At 43.1% G+C, this 12,581-nt stretch overlaps 1 long non-coding RNA gene across 1 annotated transcript; it reads right to left on the bottom strand.

Moving 5' to 3' along the window:
- Nucleotides 1-1,382: 1,382 nt before the first annotated feature.
- On the bottom strand, nt 1,383-5,979 carry LOC115170740 (uncharacterized). The gene is made up of 7 exons (XR_003871085.1): nt 5,568-5,979; nt 5,365-5,458; nt 5,180-5,264; nt 4,839-4,916; nt 2,979-3,089; nt 2,644-2,687; nt 1,383-2,437 (listed from the first exon to the last, which is right to left on the bottom strand). It is a non-coding gene; the product is annotated as an uncharacterized LOC115170740 (long non-coding RNA).
- Between the last annotated feature and the right edge of the window lie 6,602 nt (nt 5,980-12,581).

Here is a 12,581-nt window from a genome sequence, read left to right as displayed (position 1 = left end):
ATTATTGGACCCCCACAAACCATTCCAGACATCTGTCAGCCCTGTGCCGAGCTGATCTGGTGCCTATGATCCTCACCCAAGAGAGAGAGTCATGACGGGGAATACGGGTCTGGGGCTGCTTTTCATGTTTCAGGCTAGGCTCCTTAGTTCCAGTGAAGGGAAATCTTAACGCTACAGCATACAATGACATTCTTGGCAATTCTGTGGCAATAGTTTGAGGAAGGCCCTTTCCTATTTTAGCATGACAATGCCCCTGTGCACAAAGCAAGGTCCATAATAAAATGGTTTCTCGAGATTAGTGTGGAATAACTTTACTGGCCTGCACAGAGACCTGACCTCAACCCCATCTAACACCTTTGGGATGAATTGAAACACCGACTGCGAACTAGGCCTAATCGCCCAACATCAGTGCCTGACCTCACTAATGCTCGTGGCTGAATGGAAGCAAGTCTCCGCAGCAATGTTCCAACATCTAGTGGAAAGCCTTCCCAGAAGAGTGGAAGCTGTTAAAGCAGCAAAGGGGGGGGGAAACCAACTCCATATTAATGCCCATGATTTTGGAATGAGATGTTCAATGTGCAGGTGTCCACATACACTACATCACCAAAAGTATCCATAGATTTTTCAGGTCAATTCCACCACCCACCATGCACTCTTTAAATAGCCTACCTCATTTTTCTGTGTCGGTAGGCCTACTCTGTCTGGGGTGGAAAGATAGGCCTAACTTTTGAACGTACCATGCTCAAATTCCTAATGACGTCTCAGATTATTAATTATTTGCAAACAGGTAAAGTTTCTTGCAAACAAGACACACTGATTTGGCATTGAAGAAATATGATAAGATGAACACAGGACTCCCTTCCTGTCCATTCTTAGCCTGCAATTTGGGGTATTAAAAAAAGATTCTGATATGTAAAATGACAGAATTGCATGAAATGTTTATGAAAGGCAATTTTTTTTCTCTGACCTGCAAATATGGTGACAGATGAATGCAATGCTTTTAACTATAAAGGAGATCTTTCCAACCCTACTCTTGTCCATGGTGGTCTGCGAACACACGCATCTGACCCGCAGCCTTGTGCGCGATCAAAATTCCTGCATTGCCATGTAATGCTTACAGGACGAAGGCTCTGGTCTGTCCAAGAAGTGAGGGTAAACGGTAGAAATGTTCTCTGCTATTGACTTTGTTTTAATTAATATTTTGGGTATTGGGGACTGTCACTTTTTTTTTTTTCCAAGCGTTCAGGGAAGTTTTAGGTAAAATATATTTTACTGAAGGGAGGGCCATCCATTTTCATTTCAGAAGCCCAATTTTCTCCATGTAAAATTCACTAACTAGCTAACCAACAACTCTAATGATGTATTTGAAAGAGAACAAGTGCTCATTGTGCACATTTATTTATGTTTATTTGTTATTAACAAACATGAGTAGTCACATGCAAAAAAAAGTCAACAAGCTCCCACAGTCTCAAGTTAGGAGTAGATGTTCATCCATGTTTCTCAAAAGTCAAATTTCGAAGTGTTTAAGGTTAAGTTCAGTCATTTACTCTGAAATCTTAAGGTTAGGCATTACCACAATGGTTAAGGTTTGGGATAGGCTTAAAACAAAAATCTATCGCTGGATTTGAACATGCAACCTTTGAGCATCATAGCAATACAATTTGTTCTATACAGCTGTCAACATTCTATAAGGAAAGAGACACTTAATCATATAATCAATAACCAGATTACCCCGGATACCAGACTTCGATTAGTGATAACTCAGTTCTAGAATGTTGTCATTGATGAGAATTAATCCAAAACTAATTGACATTCAGAATTGACTTTGTTTAGACATCAGTCTTTGTATTTATTTATTCGGAGAGGTACATGCATCCACACAGTCTTGATTTATAGGATCCTTACCACTGTATGATTGATATGTCAAGTGACAAAATCCCAAGTTATCAATTAAAAGTTTATGGAAAAACTGCACTTTACAGTTTATTAAATATTCTACAGCTGTAGTCATCAATCAAATCAAACTATTTTTATATCACATTTCTTAATATGCATACATTTCAAAAAAGTGGGGCACAGATAAAGAGGAGGGCATCAAGGCATTCAAAATGGCTACAGGGATGGATGTGCAGGAGTCAGGGCTTTGGGTCACGGGGTCTGGGATTCTGGGTGCCTCACCAGATGGTCTGGTGGGCACCACAGCATTGGTGGAGGTCAAATGCCCCTATGGTGCAAGGGGACCTTACCATTGAAGAGGCAGTGAAGTCAAAGGATTTCTATATCCAGAAGAAAGGGTCTTACAGCCTCCGTGAAGACCATCCTTACTGGCACTTGGTCCAAGGTCAACTCCACGTCACTTGAAGGGACACCTGCTTCTTCGTTGTGTGGACCACCAAAACCTCCATCACCATCCAGCGTGACGACCTCTGGTAGACTCCTATTGATCCTCCTGTTAGTCTCAGTTTTCAGGGAAGCCAATGGTCCAAAAATATTCCACATTGTACATACATACACACACTAGTCTCCCAGAATAGGTTACATTACATACAATTTTTGCTGATAGCAGCCAACTAAAGTAATGTAGTTAACTTTATCATGGACACATTGGGAATTTATATCTGTGATGTTTAAATTATTTCTTACCCCGTGTCTTACTTGCTGAAGAACCCAGTCATTCCTGCCTCTACCTGACATTGTCGAAAAAACAAGTGAACAATGAATAAAGATGCATTTCAAGGTGTTCACAGTTGTTGGATAGGGTGTTGTCTGTAAACAAATAATAGGCTCCTAGAATAGGTTATTACATTCAAGCTTTGCTCAAAGCAGCCAACTAAAGTAATATAGTTAACGTAAGTTCAATCACAAAGGCTGGTCTGAGTGCATCTCTTCAGTTTCATTCAGTAGTACAACACAAATCATATTGCATTTTATCAAGGGCACAGTAGGATTTTAGATCTGTGATGTTTAAATTATCTTACCCCCAGAGAGAGAGTACATCCATTCCAGAAGATCTCCTTGCTGCAAGTGGCGTTGATCATGCTCTGCTTCTCATGGGGTGAGCAGGATGTTCTGCAAGCCACACCTCATTTCTAAAACGTGGGGAAAAGGGGACATAAAGTCAACATTTCGATGCATCTACAAATTGATGTCAAGTGATAAAATCCCAAATTTTCAATAAAAATGTAATGGAAAAACTGCACTTGTCCTCGTGAAAATTACAATTTATAAAAAAGTTCTACAGCTGTAATGTCATCAATCAAATCAAACTTTATTTATATAGCACATTTCTGAAAACAAATGCATTTCAAGCTGTTCAAAGTCATGCTTTGAAAGGCATATGGCACTTAACATCTTTCCTCTTAGCAGATCTCTACAGGTGACCAGGGGATTCTCTCTACCACATGTGAATGTCCCCATAGAGGTTATAAGTGTAGCCAGGCGGCACCATTGGCTATTTTTGCAGTTCACAATATCGGCTGTAAGGATGTGGAATGCAAGTGGAGGGAGCCAGCCGTGCCCAACCAGGTGGAGTCAGTGGAGGATCTGTACCTGGCTTAAGACAACAACCCTCTGTCCCAAGAGCCCACAGAGAAGGATCTTCAGTGTCTAAGGAACCGTCTCCGGGGCAGGTTCAGTGGAATGCATAGAGAATAAACAGAATAGCAGAGGCGTAAAAAGGGGGGGGGGGGGGGGGGGTGCAATGCAAATTGTCTGGGTAGCCATTTGATTAGCTGTTCAGGAGTCTTATGGCTTGCCGGTAGAAGCATTTTGTATCTAGACCTGGCACTCTGGTACCGCTTGCCGTGCGGTAGCAGAGAGATCAGTCAAAGACTAGAAACATAGGGCTTTCCTCTGACACCGCCTGGTATAGAGGTACTGGATGGCAGGAAACTTGGCCCCAGTGATGTACTGGGCCGAAAGCACAACCCTCTGTAGTGCCTTGCGGTCAGAGGCCGAGCAGTTGCCATACCAGGATGTGATGCAACCAGTCAGGATGCTCTTGACGGTGCAGCTGTTGAACCTTTTGAGGATCTGAGGACCCATGCCAAATCTTTTCAGTCTCCTGAGGGGGAATAGGTTTTGTCGTGCCCTCTTCACGACTGTCTTGGTGTGCTTGGACCATGTCAGTTTGTTGGTGATGTGGACACCAAGGAACTTGAAGCACTCAACCTACTCCATACAGCGCCGTCAATGGGGGCGTGCTCGGTCCTCCTTTTCCTGTAGTCCACAATCATCTCCTTTGTCCTGATCACATTGAGGGAGAGGTTGTTGTCCTGGCACATGGCCAGGTCTCTGACCTCCTCCCTATAGGCTGTCATATTGTTGTCGTGATCAGGCCTACCACTTGTGTCATCAGCAAACTTCATGGTGTTGGGAGTCGTGCCTGGCCATGCAGTCATGAGTGAACAGGAAGTACAGGAGGGGACTGAGCATGCACCCCTGAGGGGCCCCCGTGTTGAGGATCAGCGTGGCAGATGTGTTTTTACCTAACCTTACCACCTGGGGGCTGCCCATCAGGAAGTCCAGGGACCTTTCCATTGAAGAGGCAGTGATGTCAAAGGATTTCTATATCCAGGAGGAGGGAGGGTCTTACAGCCTTCATGAAGGCCATCCTTACCGGCACCAGGTCCAAGGGCAGCGCCACATCACTGGAAGGGACAATTGCTTCTTCTTTGTGTGGACCACCAAAGTCTCCATTACCATCCCCATCCAGTGTGACAACCTCTGGCAGACTCATACTGCTGGACTGGAGGAGTTTTTCAAGGACCACATGCTCCCAAAGTTGACACCGCAACAGTGAACATCTGTAAATACTTTTTGCACATATTTTTACTTACCTTGATGTTTTATTCCAATGTTTTTTTTGGGGGGGGGGGGGCACTGGATCAGCTCTTCTTCGCACCACCTGTCAGTACCTGTTTTCCGGGAAGCAAATGGTCCAAAAATATTACATCGTTCACACACACACACACACTAGGCTCCCATAATAGGTTATATTACATTCAAGTTTTGCTCAAAGCAGCCAACTAAGGTAACATAGTTAACGTAAGTTCAATCACAAGGGCTGGTCTGAGTGCATCTCCTCACAGTTTCATTCAGTCGTACAACACAATTCACATTACATTTTATCATGGGCACAGTGGGAATTTATATCTGTGAAGTTTAAATGATTTCTTACCCCCTTTGCTGTGTGGAGCTTTAGTTTCTGGTAAATGCAGGATCATACTTCTCGTGGGGTGAGCCTGATGTTCCGCATGTCACGTCTCATGTATAAAACATGTGGAAAAGGGGACAGTCAAAATTGAGAGATCTACAAATTCAATGTTTTACACAATATTGTATCATATTTGATGAGATACTGACTTGTTCGTCCACAGGCTCGATGTGCTGTAGTCTCCACAACCACATCACACTGGCCCAGGATGTCCGTGCACCGGATGGTCTGAGGGAGGCACTCCTGTTGGAATGGAAAACAAAGAGACATTTGGCCAATAGTGGGTCTTTTTCAATGCTGTATCAACTTTATCTGTACAGAAAATGCATTGTTTATCCTAACACAACCCCACCTTCGACAATGTGGCAAATCGTCCCTCAACACCAAACCCTCATGCCTCGTTGTTCTTGTTTCCCAACCAACAGCTACTTCTCTGATGAGTGTGTCTTGGATGTTAACAAGTGCACAGTAAGTCTGCACCAGCACATTACTATAACGCAGACAAGGTGGGATGAATTTCAGGATTTTTACATATTTTAGTTGAGCATTTGCCCTGTCAACATGGATCCCGTTTCTCGCTATGTCTTTTGTGAGATGCATCTCACGCTCTGTGAACCTTCGTGGTTCAGGAATGGAGGAATGTTCACAATAATTCCTGCACACGTCAAGCTCTGGATCAAGAAGCCTTTGTCTGGGCCTCCTGGGTGGTGCAGTGGTCTAAAGAACTGCATTGCAGTGCTAGCTGTGCCACCAGAGATTCTGGATTCGAGCCCAGGCTCTGTCGCAGCCGGCCGCGACCGGGAGGTCCATGGGGCGACGCACAATTGGCCCAGCGTCGTCCGGGTTAGGGAGGGTTTGGCCGGCAGGGATATGTCCTTGTCTCATTGTGCACTAGCGACTCCTGTGGCGGACCGGGCGCAGCGCACGCTGACCAGGTGTACGGTGTTTCCTCCGACACATTGGTGCGGCTGGCTTCCGGGTTGGATGTGCGTTGTGTCAAGAAGCAGTGCGGCTTGGTTGGGTTGGGTTTCGGAGGACGCAAGGCTCTCGACCTTCGCCTCTCCCTAGTCCGTGCGGGAGTTGCACCGATGAGACAAGACTAACTACTACCAGTTGGGGAGAAAAAAAAGAAGTAAAAAATTAAAAGAAGCCTTTGTCTGACAAAAATCATCTCTCCAGACATGAAAATCTTCTCAAAACGCGACTTCTGGACAATTGCTTTGTTAGATACATATCACTGCAGTATGTTATCACTGCATTAGGTGCAACACCCAGGAGTAGCTAGAAGGAGTGCATTGAATGGTACACAGATTAGGTTTGCTTCTGCAGATCCATCTGACTTGGAGTAGCAACTTCCATGTCAGTACAGTCAATGACCATCCTGCAGTTTCCGCTGGACCCCTGAAAAGACGCAGGCAAGCACGTTTGGTTCTTCTCCTGACTTGGAAGTCTTCATGATGCTAATGAAAAAAAGCTTGTGGATCACGTGAATGAAAGTGATGGTAACATTGCTGACAGTGATTGCACTACAACAGAATAGTTGCGCCAGGTGCAAGTTGATGTAGCTGTGATGCAACTTCATAAGAGCCATAAACACTTGATCCTCAAATGACAGCATCTTCACCCTCCACTTGGCAAAGTAGACAACACAGTCCTTTTAACATTCCAAGTATTCAACAACGATGTTGAACATGTCTTTGTCTGGAAGTCCTGTTTCCATCCTAAGTACTTTATCAGACAGCTGTGATGCTGAATACCTATTGCAGGTATACAGCCGATTCTCCTGTAGAACCTTCAACTGCGCTGTTCCCTCAAGATGCACCTCAGTGAGAACATTCCGCAACGGTGTAGACAGCAGCCTCCTACGTTCTTCAGTGGCCGAGGCACCTGGAACTTCGTCTTCCATGTTGAATGTGTCTGGATCTACCTCTTCTGCCATTGTGGAAGTGTATGACTCTTCCTCTTCTGCGATGATAGATGCGCAACATTTTCTGGCAATTACAGGGCCATTTTTCTTTCCCAACGGAAAATGTCAGCTGCAGACCCGAGTGTTGTCACTGGGTTTCCGGTCCGCCAATCTGAAAGACCAAAAAATAAGTTACTAGCTAGGTTGATTACTAAAATACTAACGTCTATATTTTCACCTAAACCACAGACCTTACTATAGTAACGGTAAAATAGACTGGGCTTAGGTCTATCTGCACATCTAAAATCCTACTATGTTACCTTGTCTGAGAGAGATTTGAATGGTTATTAAAACGTCAAGCCAGGGTAAGCCTACATGAAACACAGACCTTATATGAAGTAGTTCTAAAATCCCAGACACAAAAATGTGGCAACAAAAAAATAAAATGTTACCATTTCTTGGTTTTACAGCTAGGGTTTATGGGTATTATGACTCATAATGTGGTACTCATGGTGCTTTCAAGACAACTGGAAAGTCTGGAAAAATATGAGGTCAAATCATGATGTCAGTGATCTTTAAGTCAGAAGCTCTAGAAAGAGGCCCGAGTTCCGAGTTGGATGACCGTTCAAAATTATTTTTGCCAGTGGGTGGTCGTTCCTGTCCCAGTTCTCTTGAACGCACTGAAGTCGGAAGTCAAAGATTTCCAGGGTTCCCAGTTCTGTTGTGCCTGGCATCGAGCATGTATTGCATATTTCCATTAGGGAACGCCTACTCTGTGAATTGCATGTATGCAATAACTCAAGTCACCCTTTAAATCCTAATCAACTAAAATAATCTAACTTTGGCAAAGGGTAAAGTCTACAAACATAGTCCACTCTTTAGTTTGGGAACAGAAAACTATTGAGGTCAAATGTTTTATTGATGAGAAAATGTGCAGAATGTCAGCCAAAATCCATCTCGCTACATCTCCCACAGCCAGCTACTGGGTTCTCTCTCATCACCAAATTTGGTGGCGAGTGAAAATGCCTTCTTCAATGAGGTTTAACGGCGGTTGGCATCCAACAAATGTTACATTACCGCATCCAACTAGGCTGGAGAATAATTCCCTTATACTTTGCTAAAAATAAATAGATAAATTCTTGACATTTAATCCTAGTAAAAATTCCCTGTTTTAGGTCAGTTAGGATCACCACTATATTTAAAGAATGTGAAATGTCAGAATAATAGTAGAGAGAAGGATTTATTTCAGCTTTTATTTCTTTCATCACATTCCCAGCCGGTCAGAAGTTTACATAGCCTCAATTAGTATTTGGTAGCATTGCCTTTAAATTGTTTAACTTGGGTCAAACGTTTTGGGTAGCCTTCCACAAGCTTCCCTCAATAAATTGGATGAATTTTGGGCCATTCCTCCTGACAGAACTGGTGTAACTGAGTCAGGTTTGTAGGCCTCCTTGCTCGCACACGCTTTTTCAGTTCTGCCCACACATTTTCTACGGGATTGAGGTCAGGACTTTGTGAAGGCCACTCCAATACCTTGACTTTGTTGTCCTTAAGCCATTTTGCCACAACTTTGGAAATGTGCTTGGGGTCATTGTCCATTTGGAAGACCCATTTGCGACTAAGCTTTAACTTCCTGACTGATGTCTTGAGATGTTGCTTCAATATATCCTCATAATTTTCCTGCATCATGATGCCATCTATTTTGTGAAGTGCACCAGTCCCTCCTGCAGCAAAGCACCCCCACAACATGATGCTTGCCCCCCCGTGCTTCACGGTTGGGACGGTGCTCTTCGGCTTGCAAGCCTCCCCCTTTTTCCTCCAAACATAACGATGGTCATTACAACCAAACAGTTCTATTTTTGTTTCATCAGACCAGAGGACATTTCTCCAAAAAGTGTGATCTTTGTCCCCGTGTGCAGTTGCAAACCGTAGTCTGGCTTTTTTATGGCAGTTTTGGAGCAGTGGCTTCTTACTTGCTGAGCGGCCTTTCAGGTTATGTCGATATAGGACTCGTTTTACTGTGGATATAGATACTTTTGTACCCGTTTCCTCCAGCATCTTCACAAGGTCCTTTGCTGTTGTTCTGGGATTGATTTGCACTTTTCACACCAAAGTACGTTCATTTCTAGGAGACAGAACGCGTCTCCTTCCTGAGTGGAATGATGGCTGCGTGGTCCCATGGTGTTTATACTTGCGTACTATTGTTTGTACAGATGAACGTGGTACCTTCAGGCGTTTGGAAATTGCTCCCAAGGATGAACCAGACTTGTGGAGGTCTACAATTTTTTTTCTGAGGTCTTGGCTTTTTTTTTGTTGCTTTTCCAATGATGCCATGCAAAGAGGCACCGAGTTTGAAGCTAGGCATTGAAATACACCCACAGGTACACCTCCAATTGACTCAAATGATGTCAATTAGCCTATCATAAGATTCTAAAGCCATGACATGCTTCTAAAGCCATCCAAGCTGTTTAAAGGCACAGTCAACTTAGTGTATGTAAACTTCTGACCCACTGGAATTGTGATACAGTGAATTATAAGTGAAATAATCTGTCTGTGAACAATTGTTAGAAAAATTACTTGTGTCATGCACAAAGTAGATGTCCTAACTGACTTGCCAAAACTATATAGTTTGTTAACAAGAAATTTGTAGAGTGGTTGAAAATCGAGTTTTAATGACTCCAACCTAAGTGTATGTAAACTTCCGACTTCAAATCAAATTTATTTATATAGCCCTTCGTACATCAGCTGAAATCTCAAAGTGCTGTACAGAAACCCAGCCTAAAACCCCAAACAGCAAGCAATGCATGTGAAAGAAGCACGGTGGCTGGGAAAAACTCCCTAGGAAAAACTCCTGAGAAAGGCCAAAAACCTAGGAAGAAACCTAGAGAGGAACCAGGCTATGAGGGGTGGCCAGTCCTCTTCTGGCTGTGCCGGGTGGATATTATAACAGAACATGGTCAAGATGTTAAAATGTTCGTAAATGACCAGCATGGTCAAATAATAATAATCATAGTAATTGTCGAGGGTGCAACAAGCACGTCCGGTGAACAGGTCAGGGTTCCGTAGCCGCAGGCAGAACAGTTGAAACTGGAGCAGCAGCATGGCCAGGTGGACTGGGGACAGCAAGGAGTCATCATGCCAGGTAGTCCTAGGGCTCAGGTCCTCCAACTGTGTATATGTGTGTGCGTGCGCACCCATCTAGCTCCACTCACAAAAATATAGTTTCTATAAAAACACCTACTCCACTATTTAAATCTATTTAGTCCTTGTTCAGGCCAACTCTTCTGGCATCAAGTCTCGCACACCCAAATAACACTGCAGCTGCCACCACAACCTCAATTTTCTGCGACGTACGTTCCATCCCTGCAATACAGTTGATAACCATTGCTATAAATGTTAAAAATCCAATCTTACTGAAACATATATCACTTGTTGACCTATCCCTCTGTACTGGTACAGACCTACTACTCACACCACTCCTCTCATGGTCCCTCCCCCTTGACCCATCTTCCTCTACTTTCTTCACTGCCTCAGCATATGACTTCTACACTACTCTAACCCTGGTAACCTCAACCTGCCTCTCGCACAGGACATTTCTGTTCCCCAGTCCCATGGGCACCCCTACAATTAACACATACCACTACTTCACCCAATGCCACACATTATTTTGTCTCATGCCGTTCTGCACACTTCTCACAGCCAGGAACCTCCCCCCTACACACTGCTGCCACATGCCCATAAGCTTGACACCTGTAACAACGTAATGTATTCATCACAAAAGCTCGTACAGGATAACTTACATATCCTAACATCACTTTGTCGGGCCAAGACTCCACATCATAACTCAAAAGAACAGACAACAACTCTTCTGTTTCACCACTCACGCCATCCGATCTTGGCCAGGTCGCAGTTGTAAATGAAAACTTGTTCTCAACTGGCCTACCTGGTTAAATAAAGGTGAAATAAAAAAAAGGAATTTTTAAAAATCCTGTTTGCGTTGCACCAAACGACGAGCATCAAACACCGGGAATCTTCCCCTACAGTTGGTCAACTTACATATTTACCCCTACCCCAGTAATCACTCCTTTCAATAGCACCATTTTCTTGAGGGCAAAACAATTCACATCTCTTGCCCCCATTCATTTAACACAGAGCGCCTCTACCTCTGACCAGCAGAAACACAAACAATTATCACAAGACCACTTCTGGTTACCTTCACTGATTCCATAGCACCCAACTGTTTTCACCCACCCTGAAACCACAAATGGATTAGCCAAAAAAGTTGTACAAGTATGCTAGACATTTATAGAATAAATACATAGTTTGATGTTTCTGTGACAATCAATTAATTACTTATTGATTTATACAGTTTTAAATGGCATTTGATAGATTCTATGTATTTCTATCAAATCAAAACTGGAATTTGTATTCAAAACAAAGGTTGTAAAAGTATGCTAGACATTTATAGAATAAATCATATCTATTTTTTTGTTTGTTTCTGTGGTAATCAATGAATTAGTTATTGATTTTTACCATTTTAAATGGCTTTTGGCGAACGTCTGTTGGTACGTCTGTTAATTTCTATTCGTAAGAAACTATCGGTCTTGGCAATACATTTTTAGAGTCTGAATACATAAACACTTTTTATTTCACAAAACAATGGCACATTAAGAACTTGACTATAAAACCAACTTTACCTTGGTAATTCGTTACTCGTTCATCCTGCAATGATTGTGTTTTCAGGCACCGGTAGCTTGTGGGTGCTTTATATGCGCGGCAGTCAATTATGAGTGCATGTTTACTTATTAAATGTATCATTATTAATATTCGCCTATTGCACTGTATGATAGCTAGCAAATTAATTAGCTAACTAACGTTAGAATGCCTAGCTGGAACTTCTGAAGGAAAATGATAACCAAACAAAAAAGCGTTTACTTTTTGCATTAGTACCACAATTTATAACTTATTTGCATTCGTTTATACTTACACTTGTATGTTGACTTCTCCATTGATGCTGTTTTTAGGTTTTCCCGGACTTTTTAAATATTGTATTTAATTAATTAAATGCATGTATTTAATTGATCTAACTTGGCAAGCCAGTTAAGAACAAATTCTTATTTACAATGACGGCCTATCCCGGCCAAACCCAGACGACGCTGGGCCAATTGTGCGCCGCCCAATGGGACTCCCAATCACGGCTAGATGTGATACAGCCTGGATTTGAACCAGGGACTGTAGTGACGCCACTTGTACAATCGTCGCGAATTGAATTATGGGGAGTTTCAGGCCCCGGAGTGAACATAATTGTACACTCGCAAAGCCGACTAAAAACGAGGGCTGCGCGGCTTACGTTGCAAACGTCCCTTGCTTGGCTAATCATTTGGACCACCCACTAAGATGGCGACGGGGATTCCCCTAAGGGTATAAGGCAAGGGTAAGTGGACTTAGGGGGTGTCTTTT

This window comes from Salmo trutta, chromosome 32, assembly GCF_901001165.1.
Source record: "Salmo trutta chromosome 32, fSalTru1.1, whole genome shotgun sequence".
In the NCBI taxonomy this organism is placed as follows: domain Eukaryota; kingdom Metazoa; phylum Chordata; class Actinopteri; order Salmoniformes; family Salmonidae; genus Salmo; species Salmo trutta.
This window is presented reverse-complemented; position numbering and strand designations above follow the sequence as displayed.